Raw genomic sequence first — 13,871 nt, 5'->3', positions numbered from 1 at the left:
TCTATAATTTTGTTATCCAAAATAGTTTTTCAATTACATTCAGTAGTGTAGTATTAAAAAGTAATTAAATATAGTATGTTTAAGGTAAGATACGTCAACTTAATAAACATTTAAAAATATAAATAATTCCCATAAATCATAGACGGATCGATATCTTAGAAACAAAAACATTCACCTGGAAAGCAAAATACGTCAGTTTGAGTCTCACTCAGTCAAAATAAATTATAGATTTTTTTCTAATATGCACGTTTTTGAGGTCTACAAAATAATGTCTTTCAAAGTTTTAACTTAATAACCCGTTATAAAATATACGTTTAATTAACAGTCTCACTTAGTATAATAATTACATAGTTACTTTTATCATCAAGTATGTAATCATATACGTAGTTGTTACTCATATATTATATTTAAATCTATATAATATATTGAGTCCAATTCAAATATTTATATAACGTTATTAATAGTAAATAACTTTTCGCGTTAGTATTTGAATGGTTTTTACAAGTTTCTGGAAATAATAATTATATTAGAGTATTTTTTTCATGTCCACTTTGCTCACGCGATCTCAAGATATAAACAGTATGTTAAATGTAGGGTATTCTATCTGGGGTTGTACTTTTACCCTTGCTTAATATTCTGTAAAGGGTAGAAAATATTATTTACTATTTACCGACGAGACGTTTTATTTTTATTTACACTGCTGGTAATATTTTGACATGTTTTGAAAAGAATCATTCCATAAAAAAATATAAAAAATTAGAGCCATAATATGCTGAATAATACTTAAGGAAAACAATGTAAAATTACTAAAGCTAACATTACATCATAATACTCTCTCAATAATTAGATATTCTACTAAGGTCTAAATTCATAGTGGTACTTAAGGGCGGACGTGCTCAGCGTGGGTCAAAATGGAACCTTTTCTCTATTTTCAAAGCATGATCATGGACATACCTTAAACGTTGTAGATAATCTATTTATATAATTTTGAAGCGTTATTTTCCTTTATATTTATTTTGCCCATTTTTTGAATAATAAAATGCCTAATTCTTATCAAATTTGGGATCACAGAGATTATCAATATAATTTTTTATCGTAAATATTTTACTAAAATTATCTCATCATAAATTATACTAATGGTTTTATAAATGCGTTTAAAAATTATTAAATGTAAAAAATCTTAACACCACTGCACAGTTATGTACCGAAATATGACTATATTCTAAAACATTAGAGCGAGAGGTTTAAAAGAATACTATTTTATGTAATAAAAATACTTTATGCAGTCATCAAATGTTTAAAATAAACATAAAGGTTAATAAGGCTTCAAAATTATATAAATAGATTATCTACAACGTTTAAGATATGTCCAGGATCATGCTTTGAAAATAGAACAAAAGCTCAATTTTGACCTACGCTGAGCATGCCCCCCTTAAGTAAATACGTGGAATTTATGTAGTATATTTATGTGGTACATAACACATAACTCAATACAAATGAAAGAAGAAAAAATAAATATGTATAAATATGTGTAATAGAAATCAATTAAATGAAGTATTGAATGTCGTTCAGTAGTTTGCATGTTAGATTAAATGGTTTAAAATATTGATTATCTACGCCCACACGGTAGACTAGCAATATTTTTATATAATTAAAACAATTGAAATCACCCATGATGGCGATATAATGTCGTATAGTAAAAAAAGAATCATATGTGTATTTGGACCCAGAGTAGGGACCTGACAGGTTGATCAAGTGACTAACATCCATTTCTCGTAAAAACAAAATTTTGTAATACAGCCTCCACTCTGACGAGACTTATGTGATATTCCTAGGCCAGTCCTAGTATATGGAAAAAAACTGTGTCGTTCGCTAGTTTGTTTTTACATATTGATTATCTACGCAAATACGAAATATTAGCAATAGTAAAATTTTGACTTATTATAATATAAGCTAAACAATTGAAACTAATTGAAGATTGCACGCATTGGTACATCAACATTACTGATGTTTCGATACCTATATTATTTTCAGTGCGTGCATTTATTAAAATAAACCACTGAAAAAAATATTAAAATATTTAAAGCGTATAATATTGAGAACCTACTTATAATTTATAATTATTCTGTTGTTATTATGCAATTTTGCCTTTAAGTGGATTTATGTTTAATCATAACCAACCTACATATTTAAACCCACTGCTAGCTGCAGGCCGCATTAAGTTCTCTTGACTCCTGTTGGTTCCGTGTTCTTCGCTTTCACTATATTTCCAAAAAACCCTAATAATTTTGAAATTGGAAAAAACTTTTTTGCAATCTTGTCTTAGGTCTTGGACCTAATGGAATTTGAACCCACTTCATCGGATCCGACAAAAAGCTTGATTTACCAATTAAGTGGGAGCCTACAAAGGCACCTAGCGGAAAAATACGAAGCTTGCAATTTAAGACATTTTTTTTGATAATTTACAATTTCAATTTATATTAATTAGGTAAGTCAAAGATAAACTTACAATTTAAAAAAAATGTGAATTTGTTACATTTATATCCCCAGATACGTTATTATTACATTATATTTTATATTCATATTTATTATTAAAATTTAGTTTATTAAGTTTTCAATTTTTCATCGTGTAGATTTTTGACTAATTCATCATTTTGATATTTTTTATATTTACTTTAAAAAACATTGATTTTTATAAAAATATAAATGTGTATAACTTCTATTGGGACCATTATTATCTAAAATAAAATTTGACATAAATATAAATATTATTTGTGTGAAAGGAGCATTTAGTATGCCGTTTGTATTATAACGCTGATACTTTTTAATTTTATTCTTAATAAGGGCATATTTTTTTTGCCTAAATTCGGTTGTACCCTTTGTGGCATCCCTGATAAGTTTCGTGTATTGGATAAGTAGTAGGTATAATATAGAAATAAATAAATCACTGTTGAAAATAAAATATATACCAATTGATTGTTTACCTTGTCACAGGGTTTAAGGGTTGTTTATATTAAATATTATAATAACATGAAAGTCAACATTGTTCAGAAAAATAAGAAATGAAAAAATAAGGTCAATTTGACTCCGACCGTCGCCCAAAAACTGGGTCCAGTAATAGTTTCAGGCAATAAAAAATGCGCAGTTTACAAAACTGTATGCATTATAACATTTATATTATATATTATACCATAGAGCCTAAATGTATGAAATTAACCTTTTCACTACCAGAAAATTTTTACTAGATGGACACTTGTAGGCCAGCTATCTTTAGAATAAAATAAATCCCTTAAAAATATGAAATAGGAACAGAATGATAAATATTTGTGAAAACTTACCAAATCAACATTTTTTTGTAGTTTATCGTGAATATTTCATATTAAAATGACAAATATTGTTTAGAAAATATACACAGACAGTTTATTCAGAAGTTATGACTCTTACAAGAACGTACGAGTTAACTCGTCCATGGCCTGACGCGACATATATGCTTTGACGAGTTAACTTGGCTCTGGCAGTGATCAGTAAAAAAGTACCAATGATCCACATATAAAATTAGCTACAAGTTCATTTGCAGAAAACTTCACAGTACTGCTATGATATTTATTTGACAATTTTCAGGACGTGTAAAAACATAATACGTAACTATGAGTAAATATGCAACTAATAATACTACACTTCAGCATTATTATTTATTTGCAAAATCTTATAAAATCTAATTAAAATCGTTTGTAACTGCAGTCAAGTAATTATTATTACAATGAACATAAAACGTTTGACAGAAAACCGGAATGCCAACCGAGCAATGTTAATATTTGTGGAGTATTTACCAACTTAAAAATAATTTCAAATGTCAGAAATAACATATAATATAAGGCTCCGTCTAGAATTATTTTTAATTATTTGTTTTGTAATTTTACGTGAAACTCAAATACGTAAGGTTAGGCTGGGTTCATAATGAAGTGAATTAAATTAATGTGCACGAAGTGAAATAAAAAAATGAAAAAACGTAAAAGTGATAATGATTTTTTTATTAATAGGTCTCAAGAAATAACAAGAATTAATTAAGATGGAAAAGAGTGACTTTCCCAAAATGAGATCTCTCTTTACCAATCGAGGTCTCTATCTAAACATTAGACTGCGTACTATGGTTTCCTATTATTTTTTCCCAATATTTTTCTATGCATGTATGGATGCAAAATCAAGATCTATCTTGCAATCCCACGGCTACCAATCACACTATCTGAGACATCAATCAACCCTTCTGTCAATCTTTTGGAGGTCGCAAACCATGGATTAAAACCCTTAAATTTTACTTATAAAATAATTATTAATATTCATGTGGTAATTTTTTTTTGTACTAGTAGTTCTGAACACTAAATTATTGTGTTCTAGTTTTTTTCTTTAAACGTTTTTACAGTTTTTTGCCTCAATTCAGGCTGCGTCCGGAGCTATTGCCTCTCTCACCCACCTCTTAAGGAAAAAGAATCCTTTATTATTTGTGAGATCTAAAACTAGCCCCAAATTTGTATACGTACACATTTTTGACAGAATTTTTTCATAAACGAGAATTTATAAGGAAATTGAAGATTGGAATAATATCTATTCTACCGCGTATTCCCATAACTAAATTATTTAAAAGGATGTAAAGTTTGTTTGTGTTTATTTAGTAGACAATTTTTGTAGTCCTGTGATATTATGCCAGAAGGGATACGAATAAAATTTACCATTGCTGTATCCATTGAAATAATATTTCGTTTGAACAATAATAATTCGCGAATGTTGTGAACCGGCATCGTGGTAAATATTATAATAAATTAATTTTAAGGGGGAAAACATCAAACGATACTAGCTGACATAAAACAGCTGTTTATTTGCCCTTAATGTGGCACCCACGGCTGTTTGTCGACACTGATGGGATTATTAAAAATAAGTAATATTTCTGTTTGCCTTCTGTTGTGGTTTTGATGTCTTTGAAGGAATGACGGGTACGTGAACTTGAAAACAGCGTAAACAAAGTGACTTTTGTGTTGATCTATAAATAAAAACATGTCAGATAGCTAACATTTTTACCTGCCCACTGAATCGATAGACACGATTACGATTTCAAATTAAGTTAAAATCAAAATTAAGATATGTTCGAAATATAAATAATGATAAATCCACCATAAATACGTCATCATTTCAATCACTGATTATTTATAAGATACTTAAATGCAAAAAAGCATATTTCGAGATAATCAAAGAAAACTGTTTATTTCACTCAAAAAAATCTAAAAAATATAAAAAAATTGTGAGTTAATACCATAATGAAACACATTAGATTGTATAAAAAATCTTTATTTAAAAAAATCAGTTTGAGAGAGCTGTTTAAAAATGCTGGACATAGGGTGTTTTAATTATCGAGAAAAAAATATACTAAAATATGTAATAACATTAATTTTACCTACATATCTTGAAAATCTACTTTTATTATCATTTTTAATAAAGTTGGTAACACATTTAATCTAAAACTTAGATTTCATGCCTTTCGTCAATTTCTGTCCAGTTGATTATTTATTTTCATTGTAAAAATCAACTGCTGTTGGACAATATTTATTTTATCAAGCTTTTTTGGGTGGTTCTACAGGACTTTCAATAAATGGTAAAATAAATGGTCCAGGACTGTGTTATTTTAAAATTAGACAGTTTTTTTGGTAACTAAAGATATTATGTTTGCCTGAAGTTGTTTTAATGAAGAATGGTATATATTTATTGATAATAATTTTTTAGAATATAATCTGAAATTTGAAATTTTATGACTTATGTTCTTTTAATTATAAGTGATTCATTTATTTTTAATATAATAAGTATATGTACCTACTAAAAATAAAATTTAAGTTTCTATTCTCCAAAATAGTTTTTGTTATTGTTGTTTGTCAGTCTGTTTTGTCTACATTGATTGAACCAATAAGGCCTTGTCCAGATGGCGCGATTTGACTCGCGCGCATTCCAGGTATATGTGAACTCATTAGGCCGTCCACATGTAATCACCGCGTCTCACTTCTCGCTTGTGTTTGCATCAAATCTATGTAAATTTAGCTAATGACCTAGATACACACAAATAACACAATTATAATAATTCATTTTGAAGAGAAATGGATCCGATACCACAGTAAAATGCGTGTAGAGGGAGCGCGCCTATATCCAACCGTTGTATACATCGTCAAGATCGTGGAGAAAGAAATCAAATGAAATTAGTCAAACTTTTCATTTGTGTTTACATTTCAATTTCGTATTTCACGGTGACGAAGCTGCACGAATATAATAAGAACTTACCCTGCTCTGCATCTGTGTGTATTATATCATATAATATGGGATGGAGTTTATTAAGGGATGTTTGGAGTGCTCATTCTTACCCCCTTTAATATATTATAATCAGACGGTTGCGTTTGGATGTGTGATGTGATATTATATGGGTGTCTATTAAGGAAACACGCGTGAACATTTATATCGTTTGTATTTTGTATAGCACAATTATTACACTGGTGATATTACACGGTAGGATAACACAAAAGTATATTCAACTATGGTTAATACGTACAAATCGAGTTGGGTTTTCCCGAGAAAATCTCATTCTCGAGATTCGGGATTTCCCGAAATGATAAAATTTTAAATTCTCGAGATATCGGGAAATTAAAAAAAAATCTGATTTTTTTTAAATTTATGTAAGAAGATAGACAATATAGAAGTAGGAAAACAAAAATAATTCAAAACATGACTTATTAAAATGGAATTTCAAAAACACAGACTGTCAATCGCTGCGTCTGTACGCTTTTGAGACATAAAATTCCCTGATGTTGCAAAAATTGCTCGTCAACGTTGGATTAATTGTGTTAAATGCCCCGATAAGTCTTTGAACGTTTTGTGTTTTCTATCCACTTTTTTCATATAGAAAATCGTTTTTCAATTAATATTTGATAATAAAAAAATACCGAGAAAAGACTCTCAAGTTTCGGGATTTCCCGAAATGTTAAAAATTTCAATTCTCGAGATTCGGGATGGAAAATCTCGAAAATTTCTCGAGAATTCCCGTTGGGAAATTCCCGAAACCCAACTCTACGAACAGGTTTATAATGATACTTTTAACTAGATATTTTAGGAAAGGCCGAGTGCCTTGTAACTGAGTCGTTTCCGTCTCGTTATTGTCTATGCTCTAAAAATGACCATAGACAATAACATGTCAGTTGTAGAGTTGGGTGAAACCTCTAAAAGTTATAGAATGTATACTGAATTCTGAATCTATTATGAATGTTACAGATTAGAATACTTATCCGTGCCCAAACTTTAATCCAATGTATTGTGATGGGTTTACTTTTGACCCAAATTCCATGTTACTATTAGCATGCTTTTCATCGGAAGTACCAATGCGTGGTTTTGCAGAATATTGTTTTGATAAAAGCAAAAAAAATGTACGATGTGGACTGTCCAAACTACTTCATAATAATGTTCACATTTGTAGGAATACGCTTATAGACATAACTTTACAAACTGTTGCATAATTCGTACCTACTGATATCAAATTAAGACCCGAAATTTGTTCCTTAATTTCCTACCGAAAACTGCCTATTAATCTCTCAATAACCATATTAATTATAACTTCTTTCTTAAGTATACCTAATCACGTACGTGGATATAAAATTTCAACCTCGGTATTTTCTGACTTATTTCTTGAAAAAAGCAAAACTCAAACTCATAATGAAGGAACCACGAGCAACTTCTTTGAAGATACTGGTCTGGACTAGAGTGTACAAAATATTATACAATTTTTATCGTCATTGTAATAAAGGCGTCCCTATAAAAAAAGGTATATAGTGATACCGAGAGGAATGGGTGAGAGGCACTCACGTGTATGCTGGCAGCGTTCTTCACGAGTATCACCTTGATTGAGGGTTGTGTGGACATCAGGACATATAATTCAAGATAAAACACGTCTTTGATTTGACAATTTCCCTGCGCAGGGACGTTTAATTACATTAACTTTCCAGACATTGGTTGGGTTACATTATTAATTACACTTAAAGGAGTCTTAGATTTAGCTATGGCACAGTCACTATGTGGGAGCACGTGTTTGAACACATTGGCCAAACGGGCGCGAAAACGTTTTTGTCGAGGACGCGACGCGTGGTTTCGAGGTGGTTATAGGGATTATTAATAACACAATAACGGGGAAAGAGATTCACTTTTTCACTCACTAGGGAATTGATTACCTTTTGTTGGGTTTTTGCGCGAGTCACCGATTGGTATTACAACGATTACGGGTTATTGACGATTGATTTAAAAATGGTTAGAAACACGGTTGATTATACGGTTCCCGCGGGCGACGCTACGCGCCGACGTAACACTGGTTTTGTGTTGTCACTTCATTGTAGGGTAAATCTCAACTAACTTTATTTTTTTAAAAGCATCTTTAATTTTCAGCGGGCCCATCCTACTCAGGAGAGGGGCAGAGGGGCGCGGGTTATTCGAGAAATGTTTAACTCTGCCTCGGCGGTCAGTATTCAAGGTCGCCTGAAATTTCTTAGAAAAATGATCAGGTACTCGGCCCGCTTTCGCCTGTCAAAGTGCGTTGCGATGATATTTCGTAAATCAGGGGAGGCAAATCCTAATTCAAGGGCGTATGATTAGGTTGTGGATATGTGATTTGAAACTGCGGACCAGGGGTTTTTTTCCCATCTGGTGACAATAGGTATAATATATCGATGTCAAAAGTGATTTTATTGTATTTAAAGGTGCTGTTATAAGCATATTATACTTACACAACTTGGGGAATTTAATTTACCATATCGCCACACTTATTATCAAAATTTATTTTGGAATGTTGGCTAACGTGGATTAGAGGGTTGTACATGCGATGTATATTTTTTATGTTTTTATTGTTTGCTTTATTACATGTTATCTTAGAATATTAATTTTGTATGATAAGAAAATGCTTATCTTTCAAAATATACACATAAAACATTGAAATTGTTGTTATTTATATTACTAAGTGTTTTTCATCTCTTCTGAAAATTTTTGTTTTTGCATAATATATATACCCTTTTTATAGGGACGCCATCGTATTAAGTATTTTATTTTTGTATCTGAAGTAAATGAAATTACTACTATTATAATATAGTTCAGAATCAAGTCAAATATTACTTACACTCGAAGTAACCACTAGGTATGAAAACTTATTATCAGAAACTATAGAGATTTAATTAGTAAATGTTTTACTTTGCCACATCACACATAGATTTAATAAAGTCCAAGGTGTAATTGGGTCGAAAAAAAATTCTGATTATGCAAGTTAAATCGGAAAGGAAATATTTATTAGGGTTGTGTGGGAGAAAAACAATCTCCATTGATAGATAATAAAAATGCTGACGAAGGAATATCTTTAAAAATTCAGTATCAATAGTCTCTTTTACCATTACTTTGGATTGATAACATTTTTATAAAAGGATTTGATAATAATTTTACATCTTTTTGGGGTTTCAAAAAAAGCGCATTAAAATATTCTAAGCTAAGATATATCTTTGCTTATTAAATGATACATAATAAGTTTAACTAAAATACACACATTTTAATTATAAAAACGTTGTTTTATGAAAATATGATATTTATATATTATGCTCTAGACCAGTGATTTCTAGCTCTTTTGACGGAATCCGTGAAACATTTTATAAAATTTCGATATCTGTCCATAATATTATATAATCAATGTAATAAATGATAACAAATTTAACGAAGACGGTTTATCCCTTTCAGATATAGCCAGTAGGTTTAGTCATATAAGCTAGTATACGTATATTAGATTCAAATCTAAATTATGAAATTTAATATTACGCTTAGGTCCTGGCTATCAAGACAAGTTAGTGCCACCCTTTATCAGATCCGAAATGCTGCCTCATACTATTTTACCCTTAAATATTAGACATTTAAATTCATTAGCTAGATATTTAATTTTTCTATTTATTTAGGGCTACCTTAAACAGCATATGTAAAAGGTCAATAAAAATCACGTGTACACAGCGTCAAAATTTTATCATCGTTACAAAATTACTCTCAAAAGCTGTATTATTTACATGCTTCGTTATTTTGACGCTCACCTAGAGACCCTTATTGCAAAATTATTTGTAACAAGTTTCACATGTAGTGATCTCTAAGATGTATTTGTCAGGATCGCACTGAGATAAAAAAAAATAACACTTTCCATTAGTATCACCTAAGTATAAAATAATTGATCACTTTTTATCGCAATAAATTTTACAACATAGCTATCCACTAGCGACAAAACATACTGTAGAATTTAACATTATTAATTATATTATCATTTGTAAAATGGATTCTACCAAATAAATGCTGACTCAATTAATATAAATAATCCTACTGCAACGCATAGAATATTTTTTTTTCCATTGTTACTATAGATATTAATTATTATTAAAAAAAATCATCATCAGCCTGAATCTATCCACTGCTGGATGAAGGCCTCTTCAAGCTGCTTCCACTTCTCTCGGTCCTGTGCGTTGCGCTGCCACGTACTTTCGCAGAACTTTATCATTTCATCGATCCAGCGGTCTCTAGGCCTACCTTGCGGACGTTTTGTACCTCTTGGATACCACTGGATGACTAAATTTGTCCAATGATTGTCTTTTCTCCGAGCTATGTGTCCAGCCTACCTCCATTTGAGGCTTTTAATGAACTCTATTGCATTTCAAACCCTTTTCTGCTTCTTTATCCACTCATTCCTTTTTTTGTCCTTTCGCATTATGCCCAGCATGCACCTCTCCATACCACGTTGTACTACTCTAAGTTTCTGGATCTCTATTTTACTTAGGGTCCATGTTTCACATGCATATGTGATTACGGGAAGCACAGGTGTATTGTACAGATGTCGGCAAACTTTTGCCATATAAGAACCAAATATAAACAGCCCATAATTTGTATTTGTTTAAAAATCCATAACTTTTATAGAAAAAAAATCCCTAAGGTCTAAATTAGCTGCCCTGAAATAATACAACTTAATGGACAAAATTATTGTTTTCTCTGCACTATATTGACAAGTTCTGAAATGTGGTTCTAGTTCAATATTTCTGAAGAACCACACTCGCGTATCAAAGAGCCACAAGTGGGTTGCTCATAGCAGACACCCATTTTATGTTCTCCTTTGAACCGTAAATGGTAATTAACTTCTTTTTTTTACTAAGTATTTACAAGAACTGGTTTTTAATCGGTCTTATATTGTGTATACTAGATTAATTTCAGAAGATTATGTAATAATAGCATATTGATAATCAACTATGCCATTGAGCTTGTTTGAACTTCTCTAGCCCATTAAAAATAACCTTCTTTTCATGTTAACATAATAACTTGTAATTCATCTTGTCTCCATGCCGGGAGACAATTTTCTTTGAAAATTTGACGTTGCTATGTGAACGGTAGCAGGCGAGCAAGAAATAATATTTTTGCTGAATTCACATTTTTCTAAAGAATTAGAGGTCAGACGCCTGACGTTCTAACATACATAGTAAGCGAGACGACATATCACTACTTGTAGCTATGTTCATGGTGTCATTCATTTTGTTTACAAGGTTAAGACTGCGAACTAATAAAACTTTTGACGTTTTAAAAAAGCGTGATATTTGATAGATTGTATAAAGATACCAACTGAATGCAATTGAGACTTGAACATTATTTGATACCATAACGAATGATGTATTGATGTTAGTAAAAAAACTAATAAAAACAAATACTTACATCGAATTTAAAAATGAAGCCACTGAAGCTAGAAATACACTATCATCGTTTTAATTGAATTAGCATTTACTTGGTAGAATTCCATTTTAAAAGAAATGAAAATATAATTAATATTAAATTCTACAGGTTTTAAAAAAAAGGGTTTATCGATAGCTATTTCGGTTATACCACCATTATCATGACTAATAATAGACATAGTCTTGATAATGGTGTTACAACCGAAATAGCTATCGACAAACCCTTTTTTTTTAAAACCTGTAGAATTTAATATTAATTATATTTTCATTTCTTTTACACTATCATCACGTCACGCGAGATTATATGCTTAAACCATCAGAACATTCAATAATAAGAACTGACAACCTATAAAAACATTTTGTCAATAATTACCTGTTATTTTGTAACTCCATCCAAACCACTAGAATCACGTGACTCAATGTGTATCAACTTGCAGAATATAAAAAAATAAACGTACCATCACGTGTAAGGTTGGTGGTATGGCGTGAGGTAACCTTAGTGTGGTTCTAATATCATTTGGTATATTTTATTAACTTACACTATTCGTTCATGGTTAAAAATTTACAACGGGATGCAAGCACTAGATCAGTGGGGTAAGTTATGATTGGGAATTGCAGCAATATCTCTTTTAATATGTGTACTGCATTTGTATAAATTGGAAGGACAATGTAGGAATCCTCACTCAACTCATCGAGTCCATCACGAGACACACTACTATTGTCACGAGTCTTTCACTCGACATAGTCAACGTCATTCCACACAAGTGTTTCAGTTCATTAATATATCCAATCTCTTCATCACATCGATCTCACCAGTACATCATTACCCGCGATTATTATCTTACGTTATCATCCTAATTTTTGTATTCAGTGTATTCTTGTAACGATTAATAAACTCTCCTCCAAACATCCACGCAACAACGACCTTCTATCTTCTTCATATCATCATCCACTTCCAAATATCTAAAAATATTAGTTAATTCAAGAGTTTAACCGTTTTTACTTTGCAATATATAGTTAAATAAATATAAAATACGTGTGTTGACAAAAAAAAATGAAAATTCCATAACCACGAATATCTTATTAAATCAATAATATGACATTGTATCCAAATTTAAAAGAAAATCAATATTTACAAAAAAAAGAACAACGTTTTTAAATTTTCTGTTTAATCATATAAACTTGACTTGACTAGCTTAAACGATCAAAAAAATTTGTACTCGATAGAAATAATACTGAAATGTCATTTTGACATGTCATATTGATTTCCATAGTAACGCAGGTATATAGGTATATATTAATAATTTAGTTGCTAGGACCCCAGACCCCTCTAGCAATCAATAATGATATCGAAATAACTTTTCATACAAAATGAATTCAGTTCTACTTAAAGATGGCTAAAAGTATTAAAAAAATGCATTGTCATCGTTTTCTGATAAAATATTCTAAAAGTTTCAAATGTCTAGCTAGTCGGGAAGTTAGTTAAAAATCGATTGCAAGATTTGTACCGAACAAAGAACCACCGGACAAATAAGAATACGAGCTAATAAAAACGTTGTAAAATAAATAATACAATTTTTTGGAATAAAAATATGTCATATGATTTAATACATTTTAATAGTTTTATTAGTATAGTTAAATGAGATGGGACATCATAATGACATACTTAAATAACTCCCCCATAGAGTGTACAGCTCTTTCAGCCTCTAGACTTCTAACTTATCAGATCATTCTCAATTTTCGGTCGTTGTACGATAATATTGCCGAGAATTTGCAATTGTCCCTACATACTATAAGCAAGTTAATATTATACCAGCAATACAGTTTATTTTTTGCAGACTTATTTTTGTAGACGCAGCTATACATATTATAATATCAAATAAATCCTGATATTTTCGACGTAGACATACATTTTTATCATATTTCACTACTTTAGATACTTACCAGTGCTTCGCAACCTTTTCTCACCCACGGCACACAAAAGGTCTTCCCAAAATACCGCGGCACACCACACGTAAAACAATTTATACACCAAAACATGGATCACAGGCCAGAATCTTCAGCGCCCCCTAC

General features: G+C 30.7%; 1 protein-coding gene across 1 annotated transcript in view; it reads left to right on the top strand.

Moving 5' to 3' along the window:
- Positions 1–13,871, top strand: part of Gyc32E (Guanylyl cyclase at 32E) — a 243,396-nt gene that overhangs the window by 150,916 nt on the left and 78,609 nt on the right. The window lies entirely within an intron of this gene.

Source organism: Rhyacophila brunnea, unplaced genomic scaffold, assembly GCF_057557595.1.
Source record: "Rhyacophila brunnea isolate RB1 unplaced genomic scaffold, BYU_Rbru_1.0 scaffold_22, whole genome shotgun sequence".
Classification (NCBI taxonomy): Eukaryota; Metazoa; Arthropoda; class Insecta; order Trichoptera; family Rhyacophilidae; genus Rhyacophila; species Rhyacophila brunnea.
Note: the sequence above shows the minus strand (reverse complement) of the source record. Positions and strands in the feature narration are given on the sequence as shown.